Below are 12,496 nucleotides of genomic sequence, written 5' to 3'. Positions count from 1 at the left end.
GGGGAAAGACATGGAGCAAAATGGGTAGGAAGTCCCAGCTATATTATTCCGAGCAGTGGCTGGCTTCACGAATGAAGTCCTGTAGGCAGCGAAGTACGGTACATGCGTCGGCATCTGGGACGGTATCCTCCACTTTTCCAATGAGGTTACACCGATGCTGCTGTGTTTTGTACATTTGTGTTCCAAAACGGTGTGTTTCCCGCTCTTGTCTCTTTGCTGAACAAGCATGCTATTGGCGCCCTGACCACCCAGTCTTCTCCCCTGACATCACTGGAGCACAAGAGGAGCTCCAGAAAATCGACATTTATGCCATGTTCTGCCCTGCCAATCACTGAAGGACCTGTCATAGCCCTCCAAGGCTCCAATGAGCACGTGTGCACTGTAGTCGAATTGCCATGAACTGCTTCTTAGCAAGCACTTAATGGCCGTTAATTCCCAACAGGACCGCTTGCAACTCGATTTCTGCAGTCACTGGAGCTGCCTTGTAGCAGGTAACTGACACCTCTTAATTTCTTGTGGCGTAAAAGGCATGCGTCAACTGCCTTGAGTAAGGTACGGTTGCTGCTTACGCCCGTAATTATTCGTGCTTCTGTCCACCCGTACGCCGAGCTCTCACTGAGTGTCACGATTAATAACCTGCACTCCTTATTTCGCGTAGCAACAGGGCCCCTCGATGCCAACACCGTCTCATTTTTCCATGGCGCATTGCTCGGAGGAAATGGAACCGATATTCTCACTGTGAAGCTTGTCATACACGAGAGGTAGCGACCTCCGTTGGTAATCTTACGGCGCCGGTTGTATCTGCCTAGTGCTCCCTCTCAATGACCCCTAGCGTTGGTAAATTTCTGAGTACTGGCGTAACCCCTTGGTTTCGGTATGGCTTGGAAGTCCCGTAACGATTCGAAGACCTTCTCTGTGCTGAATTCTCAGTTTCGTGGTTCGCGTCATCTGTTGACGCACGTAGCGTCATAGCTAGCGCACGATATGACAATGGTCGCTACCAATAGCTCAGGTACGGACACTGGGTTATTCTCTTAATCGATAAGATGGAGGACGCGCTTTCACGTCGCCTCAAATAGCTTGAGCCATGTGGCAGCACCTCATCTTCGGGAATGGGCACATTCGAATTCTTGATGAATCTCTCCCTGAGTATCCCAAGGTGAGTCCTCTGCTCTGAGGAACAGGTGCACTGAGTATAGAGTTTATCTGTTTTCATATGAGAATTCACTGCGTCTTCTGAGGAGACAGCTGCCGACTAGTGGTCCACCATTGTGTCCAGCGCTTGCTGCTTCGCTACGATGGCCTTCCGTGGTGGCATGATATAGCAGAGCATAGTCCACAGGGACATGTCATCAGGGTACATAGTGAAGCACATGCCATTGACATCGCTGCATGCGGAAGTTCAGCGCTCGCATCAAGAAGCTCAACATAGTGGCCGAAAGAATGACTCCCTGGAGACGACCGCTGTGGCTATTGAAAGTCTTTGACTCGCAATTTCCGCGCCTTATTTTAAAGGTTCTGTTCTTGAGAAAGTGCATGATGGTATTGACAATGCACGTGTCGGTGCTTGGCTCATCCAGCGCTGAGATCAGCGCCGTGTGGCACATCGTGTCGAAAGCCGTGCGTGGGTCCAACTATTGTCAGGATGCCTCGACTACTGCGTCACTCTGTCATCATTAATTTGCCATCTGCAAGAACAGGCTGTACTGCCTACTCAGCCTCGTCGGGATATTGTCAAGAGCATTTGTCAGTATTGACATTCCCTTCAAGGTTATATGTGGGTCTGGCAAACATAATAGACCTGTACATATTCCCAAACAATGTGATGTCACGGAGGTACGTGACGAGGGGGGCACACCGAAGGTAAACCGGCTTGGTGAGCAAAAGCGTTCTTTCCAGCCGGGTCTCCCTGCTGCAAGGAGCGTCGGGTAGCTGCACATTGCTGTCCAGTTTCTTCCTCAAATTGTTCGTTCGCCATATTCAGATTCGGCACAATATGCAATTATTTTTCTGTTCCATGAACTGGCGTGGCCCGTTGCGGACGACCCGAAGTCCTACCAAACGCTTCAAAAACTCATAGGACTAAAGCATGCTGGTAAATAAGGTGAATGCAGCCTTATTACAGATGATTCTTGTTTTTTTTTTTTTTTTTAATATGTCCTTTTACTAACCGACTAGTGGGCCCCGCGAAGCGTGGGTAGTTCTGAGCGAAAACAGCAGCGCACGCGCGAGATAATTTGTCCTTGGTTGGTTGATCTCCCTCCCAAGTACGGACATTTTTAGTTTGTGTTATGTTCAGCCAGGTAAACAAAACATGTTATTAGTTCTTTATAGTCGGTGAGTGTGGGTGAAAAAATTTTTCCGTCTTGTCGTGTAATTCAGTCACCTAAAACTATGCTACGAGGAAGCGTGAATTTCTCCTGCTGCTAGCAACACCACATGAATGGATCCCGCGGCAAGGAAAGTAACGGCGCGTTTCGTACCACATAATGTTCGTGCACGTTGCACAAATATTCATAAGTGCACTTAAATAATTTCAGTAAAACCATTTTTCGATTGGCGCACGACAGCCTTTGAATGCGCTATATTATGATTCAGTCTTGGGATGCGGCTGTACTTCGATCATGCTGCTGGCATACCCCTGCAATGGCAGCCGTCTTGTTAGAGAGCTAGCTCCTTCAACGTGGCCTGCTGAACTGGAATAAATTCAATGCAGAGAAATAATCTCTCAAAGCGCTGCCATTGACCGGACGGTCGTATGCCATCCTGGCCTTTTAGAGCGCGATCGGTCAGCATGCAGTACGATTAGCTGGGAAGGGCAATAAAGCAAACTAATAAGTGATTGTTGGTTTTATCAGATATAAGTGAAATCAGGAGCATACAAGGAAAATGTGCTTACTGTCAAGTACAAAATCGAGGCCTGACAGCGCATGGCGCTGGTCGCTTCGCTCTTTGCACAACTGAAAAACATATTTGGGCTGCTTCTAGAACTGAAGAAACACATGCCGTTGGTCGTCTACAATCGAATGTCGCATCACACCAAGAAGGAGTATGATGGCATCGAGAAAAACACGCGCGAGTTGTTACTAGACGAGACCACATATTCCGCACCACGCCACCAGCAGCCGAATGTTTTGCCCACCGGGTTAAAACCACATGGCGGCCGCCCCCTTCGCTCCTCCTCCGATATGTCATTCGTGACGCAGGCCAGGAGAGGTCTATTCTTTACAGCAACTTGCAAATGGCAGGTGATAGTGATATACATGTTGACTTTTTAACAGTATAGAAATCTGTTAGTTCAATACTATAACAGATGCCTCGGTGCAGTTTTGCAGGTCAGTTGTGCAGCAAGGCGGCAGTAATTTACTTTATAAACCCTATTGATTAGGTAATAATTTATGTAAAAGCTGACCATTTTTATTTTTTGTTTAAGTGGCCATATTATGTTGCGAAATTGAAGGGCGTCACCCTCAAAGTGTAGTCCCTTTTTTAAATGTTCTTAATCGGCATGCCCTGTTGTTCGAAATTCCGAAAGGCAAAAATAGGCATCTGAAATCCGAAATGATCTGAAATTGCGTCGTTGGCATTTTTTGTGCATCAGTTCCACACTTCGTTAGTGTGTTTGATGACACTGAAGAAGTTAACCGGGTTTTGGGCGACGATACAGCTCACAACGACGCCAATTTATAAATGTGCGACGCATTATAAAGCCAGCGCAACGAGCTTTCACGTGCGAATTTTTGACGTTCGATACTGTGGGCACATTACAGATTGAGAAAATGTAAAGGCATGACTTATCTTTGATTCGTATACGGCCTTCAATTTCGCAATATCATATGCAACCGTGGAGAATGTGAAAACAGCTTCGCGGCAGGCACATAACTCTATGAAGCTTGAGGAGTGCCATAGAGGCTTCAAACAATGGGAAGAAAGACTATAATTGCATTGTTTCCAGTGGGATGCGAATTTCAGGGAACTCAGTGCTGTTTGTATGCAATCCCAAGAAGTCATTGGTTGAATTTTGTTTTTCTTGCGGCGAAGGAGGGGGGAGGATGGAGGTATCGTAGTCCAGAGTCATGCGATACGTGAGCTAATTGCAATTACCCCATGGATGTTAATGTATTATCCTTCTTTTGTGCATTGAACCTTTTTTTTTTCTTTACTGATATGATTCTCACGTATTTTTGTGCGTGCTATGGGACACACATGCTGTTTTTGTCTATCGACACAATAGAGTCCAATTACTACTGTTATTTATATAACTTCGAATTCGGCCAGCAAAGTTACATTTTTCTTTCGATCTCTCCGGAGACACGACATATGGAAGTCACCTGTGCTCGCAAGACCGTAACACCGCTGCTATGCACTGGCTTCCAAAGCTGTCACATCACCACTCCTTCCTGAGCATCAGAGGCTGAAATATGCTCTGGTGCGCATTTTTTTGTTTTCTCTGAGGTGATGCTGCTAGCAGTCACACCATTTATGAAGTCCGTTGTCTTTAGAATAAATCTGTCACGTTCGCAGCTGCGCTTCTACTGCTAGTATTTAACGCAGAGAAAACACAGCACTTTTTAATGAGTGTAGGGGGTGATATTTCGCAAATTCCACGTCGTTTCTGTGCCAGGATTAGGTTTTCGTGTCTCTCTGTGTGTGTGGAGCACGAAGAAGCAAGCGCGTTGCTCTACGCGCACTGCTGCAGTTTGGAGCTGACATGCTGAGTTCGCACAACTCGTGTTTCCCACTCCACCGCGTGTCATCCTTCCCTGCATCGAGCGCTCTTCATCCAAGGAGCAGAGTTCAATACTGACGCGAGAACTCATTGAAAGGCGACTTTTTCACCTTTTTTTTAGCCCAAATACTTTTGTGCTCCCGTCTTTCTGACTCTAAACATGCAGGTTTAAATGAGAGTTGAAACCACGCCATTCAGGTTGAAATATTGGTAGTGCCAAAGCAGTGCTATGAGGCAGTATGTGCCGGTGCGAGCTGACGGCGCTCTTACTCTTTCAGACGAAAGCAACCTTGGTTTTAATCTCTCGTGTAAGCTAGGTGAAACGGACGTACAACGAATGCTTCCAGGATTAATGTACGCGGACGACATTGTTCTATTAGCCAATAGCCATGAAGATTTACAAGCGTTGGTTGATATATGTGAATACGAGGGAGAGGCAGTCGGCTTTATCCTCAGCGCGCTTAAGTCGGGTTTGATTGCATTCAGCGATTTCAGTGATAAAAAGAGTTGTGGGTTGTGGGTTTGCCCGGCACTGAAGCCGACAAGAATTCGGCACCTGACGGCAGTTGGCCTTTCGCCGAACAACCCATCTTCATACATTGCATGGCCTCAAGGGCCTTATCATCGCTCTCTCTTGAACTTTATTCGAACAGCTAACCTTTTTTCTTTCATTTAATACCCCCTTTATTTTTTAGATATTCCATTATGCCCTGGAGGCAAAAAACAACGTTATAAAAAAAAAAACGAAAAACAAGGCCGTGAAATACCAAGACTGGTAGAATATAAGTACTTCGGGGTATGGATAAACGAAGGACAGTTATACGTGGAAAAACATCAACATGCCACCAGGGAGAACGGGCGAAGGGATGCCGCGATAATGAAGCACAGGGTATTATGGGGCACAACAGATGTGAAGCCCGTAAAGAAATTTTGAAAGGAATAATGGTACCAGGGCTTACCTTCGGGAATGCGGTTTTGGGCTTAAGCGCGGAAGTCCAGTCGGGGTCAGAAATAAATCAAAGATATGTGGGAACGTCAACACTTGGAGCCCACGGCAAAACTACAAACGAAGCAGTACAGGGAGACATTGGCTGGACGTCTTTCGAGGCATCAGAGGCGCAGAGCGAAATATTGTACAAAGAACAACACGGAAAAATGGATGACAATAAGTTGGCCAGCTAAAGCATTTTAATACTTATACCGAAAGGGAACTGCCTCACAGTGGCGGAAAAGGGCCAAAACCTAACCAGTAAGTATGTAAGAAGGCAGGACGGATAAATAAAGAACATTAAACGAGAGGCAAAAAACACAGAGGCTAAAAACTGGAATAATTCAATGGAAAAGAAGACGACCAGACTTCTATAGAAAATGAAAAACTCGTATTAAGAAGGAAACCTTCTATGACAACTACAGAGGCAGCGGCCTTCTTTTCGAAGCTAAATCAGGATATCTTAGAAACCGAAGCTGCAAAAAACAAGTTTAATCAAGAAGATGAACATTGTACTATGTGCGGTAGATGCCCAGAAACAATTGAACATATTATTCTGGAGTGTGGCAATATCTATCCAGATGTCGATACGGACATAGTCACCCTGTCCGAGGCCCATAGATTTAAACATAACAAACGAAGTGTGAACGAATCGGCAGTCGAGTTTAGCAAGAGATGTTTTGAAGATTGGTGTATAAATATCAGGGAAGTAATGCATGGAAGGTAAATCGGAATTAAACACTTGTATCTAAAGATAACTCGAGACTAAAAGGAATGCCGACGGAAGAAGGATTATCTAAGTTAAAAAAGAAACATAAAAAGAAAGGTTGACCTCGGTGATGACTATCACCATCCCGTTTCAAAGGGGACGCTCCTAACATCCATCCACTGGCTAGCAGGTCGTGAGAGCTTATGACAGCAGAATACCTGAGTGTAATTAGCTTGCAATTAGTGGATTAGTGTGGCACTGAGAAAAGCAGTGTTTAGAAAATCTACTGCAATTTCTTACGCAGTAAAACACGGGGTAAAATTCAATGACTCAAATGCAAGATGTCGGAGGTAAATAAGTTCACCCTCTTTTAAATTCACACTATCTTCACAAAGTGATCAAAGAGAGAAGCCTTGAAAACACCTCAGGTCTTTGACAGTGAAAGCCACATCTGCGGCGTCGCCTAGAAGCCGATGGCACCTCCTCGAGCTTTCGTGACTTCAGAGGAATGCCGCGAAATCTCGTTAGTCCTAGTCAATGGGGATCTAGTGAATACACGATGCAGACAGTAGTAGGGATAGCCAGTGGTACTAAAAGAAGGAAAATAAAAATAATGAAACGCTAAGCTAAAAAAACGAAATAAATACTACGTTGATTCATGTTCTCGCCTTTGCAACAGGTAAGCGGTCTCAAATGCCCCCTTTGACTTTAACGGGAGAACATATACGCAGAAAAGCATTGGTGGCCTTCGATTATCGGGCCCGTTTCGTGATGAAAGCCCTGCTTCGGTTCCCACCAGCTGCAAGTTAACCAGATTTTCTTTACATCTCAATTTCCTTCTAGAAGTTTGGGGTAAATTCCGACATTTTTTAAAATATTTTCTGGACTTGTGACCAATGGGTATAGTCCACATGTTGCGCAGACTAGATCGAATTTTTTTATATATGCGTAATAGATTTCGTGGCTGATTTTCACAGTTCAGTCCGCTTTTTGCGAGAATCAAATGCTTCAAAAATGACAGCTCTTTGAGTGACGAAGTCGCAATTGCTACCACCGGGAGGTTCAGTCTTCCCTCGGAGATTGTAACTAGAATCTAGATAATTACATTTGCTTTAATTCGACGACATAATTACGTCAAGATGGCGACAATCAAAATACAGATCTCTAGTCTCCATTATACAATGACTCTTAATTAATAATCGCCCCTTCACCCTTCACCACCACGGCCACCACCCCTATAAGCAGGAACGATCACTACATTCAGTTCAGTTCAGGCGTTCAGTCGTGTCCGACTCTTCGTGACCCTATGGACTATGTCACGCCACGCTTTCCGGTCTCTCACTATCTTCTTAACATCACATAGCTTCATCTGCAATGCCTCGAGAATGCCATCTAACCATCGCGTTCGCTGCCTACCCCTTCTCCGGCGACCCTCAACCTTTCCCAACATCAAATCTTTCTCCAGCGACTCCTCTTTTCTTATCAGATGACCAAAGTAGCTGAGCTTTAACTTTAGAATTTGACCCTCCAATGAGCAGTCAGGGTTTATGGTCGACAATATCGACTGATTTGATCTTCTGGCAGTCCAAGGAACTCTTAAGAGTCTTCGCCAGCACCACAATTCAAACGCGTCAATTCTTCGGCGGTCAACCTTTTTCACAGTCCAACTCTCGCATCCATACATCACAACTGGAAAGACCATAGCACGGGTTATACGGATCTTGGTTGGCAGACTAATGTCTCTGCTCTTTACTAGGCGGTCAAGGCTAACCATTGCTCTCTTTCCCAGAAGCAGGCGTCTCCTAATTTCACGGCTGCAGTCTCCTTCCGAGGTAATCTTGGCGCCCAAGAACAGAAAATCTGTCACAGCTTCCACTTCTTGTCCATTGATGCTCCAGGACTTGATAGCGCAAGACGCCATGATCTTCGTCTTTTTAATGTTCAGTTTAAGCCCAAACTTCTCACTCTCTTCTTGTACGCGCATCAGAAGTCTCTTGAGTTCCACTTCACTTTCTGCCATTAAAGTGGTATCATCCGCATATCTAAGGTTGTTGATACGTTTTCCAGCAATCTTCACTCCAGCTGAAGACTCGTCCAGACCGGCCTTTCTCATGATGCACTCTGCATATAGGTTAAATAGGCAGGGCGACAGTATGCAGCTTTGCCTCACCCCTTTCTCAATCGGAAACCAATCAGTAAGACCATGCCCAGTTCTGACTGTGGCCTCTTGCCCTTCATACAGGTTCCTGAGGAGACAGATGAGGTGAATTGGAACTCCCATCTCTTGGAGAGCTTGCCACAATCTGCTGTGATCAACGCAGTCAAACGCTTTCGCATAATCAATAAAGCAGAAGTAAATGAGTTTCTGGAACTCTCTTGCTTTTTCCATGATCCAGCGAAGGTTGGCAATTTGGTCTCTAGTTCCTCTGCCCTTGCGAAACCCAGCTTGCACGTCCGGAAGCTCCCGATCCACATACTGCTGCAGCCTACCTTGCAGGATTTTTAACATCACCTTGCTAGCATGCGAAATAAGCGCGATCGTGCGGTAGTTGGAACAATCTTTGGCACTGCCTTTCTTTGGAATGGGGATGTAAACTGACCTCCTCCAATCCTGTGGCCACTGCAGGGTTGTCCAAATCTTCTGACATAATGTATGCAGTGTGTTAACAGCGTCGTGGTTGAGGTTTTGAAGCAACTCAGCTGGAATACCATCAATTCCGCTAGCTTTGTTCTTAGCAAGGCTGGCTAAGGCCCATTCAACTTCACTCTTCAGGATGCCCGGCACGAGATCAGTAATCACAACCGTCTTATGTTGGGTTTGCACATCCGGGTCCTTCTTGTACAGTTCTTCTGTGTATTCCTGCCACCTCTTCTTTATCTCTGAGGCTTCAGTGAGGTCCTTGCCTCGTTTGTCCTTTATCACGCCCAGCTTAGCACAGAAGCTTCCTCTGATATCTTTGATTGTCTTATACAGAGCTCTTGTGTTCCTTAATTGGCTGTTGTCCTCAACTGCTTGGCGCTGTATGTTCAGGAAGGCATTCTTATCTCTCCTTGCTATTTTCTGAAAATCCGCATTGAGAACCTTGTATCTTTCTCTTTCCCCCATACCTTTTGCCATCCTCCTTTCTTCAGCTATTTGCAAAGCCTCTTCAGATAACCAGTTTGCTTTTTTGCATTTCTTTTGCTTTGGAACTACCTTAGTAGCAACTTCTTGTATTATATCACGAACATCATTCCACATCTCTTCGGGCTCTTTGCCTTCTAGATCTAATTCTTGAAATCGATTCCTCACTTCCACAGCATATTCTAATGGAATCTGATCCAGATCATACCTGAAAGGCCTTCTAGTTTTCTGCGTTTTCCTCAATCGAAGCTTAATTTTGGCAACAAGAAGCTGATGATCGGTGCCACAATCGGCCCCAGGCCTTGTTTTTACTGCTTGTATAGCGCTTCTCCATCTCTGCCGGCAAATAATATAATCGATCTGATTCCTGTACAGACCGTCCGGTGAAATCCATGTGTACAGGCGCCTCTTGTGCTGTTGAAAATGAGTATTCGCTATGGTCAGGTTGTTTTCTTGACAGAACTCTACTAGCCTCTGCCCAGCTTCATTTGGCTCACCAAGACTGAACTTGCCTGTAATTCCGGATATTTCTTCACTCCCGACCTTAGCATTCCAGTCTCCTATGAGAAAAACGACGTCTGATGATGGGGTGTGGTCTAAAAGGCATTGTAGGTCCGCATAAAATCTCTCAACGTCAGCTTCTTCAGCAGCAGTGGTCGGTGCATAGACTTGGATAACTGTTATGTTGAAGATCACTACATACGCAATTATTATTGATCATTCCTGTCCAGAAATTACGAACATCACTGAAAGTTTTTCTTTATGTATCTGTTTTATTATTCAGTGGCAGACATTCCTGTTTCGCACAGATTAATAGGCGGCAAAATGCTGTCTGCGCTTGAAGAATTTGTTAGGACTTTGCAATTTTGTTAGCGCTTTCATCGCTGTTGCTTGAGGGCGATGGGGGAGACCATCCTGCCGCAAAAAACACACCGCCACTCAAGTGCTGTTTGCGACGCTCGCCCGAATGCCTATTCACACTCTCGTCTCGGCGCCAGAACAAACAAAACAAACCCCGTACCAGCGCTTCCTGTCAGAGGAGCTGTCAAGGCTGTCCTCAAACGCAAGCGCACCTGTCGCGTCCGTGGCCCCCATTTTTTCCTGTCTTCCATTTTTTTTAGGTTACGCTGTCCGCTTCGACAGCCAGAAGAGGAAGTTCTTTCACTCATTTCGATCAACAACGTTGGAAGGCAGGAAGAGCGCAGACTGGGTCAGGGAACAAACGTCAGGTAATCACATCTAAGTTGAATCCTCCAAGATGGAAATGAATATGTACATTGCAGGGAACGCGAAGGCTATGTAAACGGTCATCACTTAAGGTGACGGATTACATTCCAGGAGGCGCGAAGAGAATCGGGGGGCGGCAGAGGGTCACGCAAGTGGGAGGATGAGATTACGAAGTTTCTGGGCTATAAGGTGGCCAAAACTAAAACAGGAGAGGGTTATTTGAAGGAGTTATTCCCATGCGGCACGTTACTGCAGTAGGACTAACTAGTCCCATGGTGATGAGGAGCGACAATCGCGCACGTGCAACCGCGAGCTACGCCCTCCCTATGTACAAAACGTGCATTGCGCATGCACACCCCCGCTCTTCCTCCCACGCCAGCCCGCCTGCACGCACGCACGCGCTCCCCCCTCCCCCTTATACGCGGCAATGATCAAAGCGAGAAAGAATAAAGATGAAGAAACATTTCGATAATTATTATAGCTGGATCAGCCGATACCCATCATTAAGCCCACCTCAAGACAATGAGAATCAAAGAGCAATTCGTTAAAACGCCGTAATGTAGATCTACGGATATATATAGCTATCGCCTCGGCTCCATCCAAGCTCATGTCAGTTCGGCAGCGACTGCGAGCGGTGACATCCAGTTTTCGCGTTTCTACCAATAAGGTGAGGGAAAAAGTGGCACCTTCGAAACGACGCAAACTTCGAATACAGGCACACGTCAATAAGCAAACTCTACGAACAACCTGTATTAGACCATGAGGTAAAGAAAGTCGGGGCACTGTAATTCTATCGTTCCTGCCGTGACGTATTTCCGCAAGGTTATCACCTGATTTAGCGCTTGCTTCGAAACGACGCAAACTTCGAATACAGGCACACGTCAATAAGCAAACTCTACGAACAACCTGTATTAGGCCATGAGGTAAAGAAAGTCGGGGCACTGTAATTCTATCGTTCCTGCCGTGACGTATTTCCGCAAGGTTATCACCTGATTTAGCGCTTGTAACACACAACAAGCTAAATTATCAACAATTTCACCAAAACGAATAAACACCGGACAATATCCGCCCGTATTTATCAAATATAAACGCCGGAAAGTTCATGTCCTTGAAGTAAAGCGCAGGTATCGTTCTAAATACTTAATCACTAAGCAAAACAAACTGAAAACTAAACAAGGAAAAACAAGAAGGTACCCAGCCCCTCTCTTAGAGGCCGATATGGACAAAAGCGGAAGTACCCTTGAGGTTTATGGCATTTTCCCCGCCTGCGTCTTCCTTGAGCAGCTCTACGTTTAGGCGGTGGTGTACAAAAAAAAATATTAAGAAATAGAAGTTGATCAGAGGAACGCCCTCAGCCCCTGCCAGATAACCTCTGACTGAAAGTGTACTAAGGGCAGTAGAGAGGAGTGGGTGCAAAGTGTTTGCTGTCTTACGACTGAGGGCCGCCTGAGTACAGGAGGCTGTCTCGCTTCGTCCGCGAGTCCCAGCTTTCTGCGGCTGACCTTCCTGCTTCATTCTTTTACCGACTGGGCTGCAAGCTTCAATCCCTGTCTCCCTTTCAAGGGCCATTCTGCGTTCTCTACCAGGTACCTGCGTCCAGGCGCACGTGGACAGCTCTCGATGCGTCGGAAGTCTCGCTCTGCCGGCAAGGATCGACTCAATGAGACTCGAGACGACATCCTCCTTCAACCCCCCCCCCCCCCCCCCCCCCTGTGCCCT

Source organism: Amblyomma maculatum, chromosome 2 (assembly GCF_055883805.1).
Source record: "Amblyomma maculatum isolate TAMU_Amacu chromosome 2, ASM5588380v1, whole genome shotgun sequence".
Taxonomy (NCBI): Eukaryota; Metazoa; Arthropoda; class Arachnida; order Ixodida; family Ixodidae; genus Amblyomma; species Amblyomma maculatum.
Note: the sequence above shows the minus strand (reverse complement) of the source record.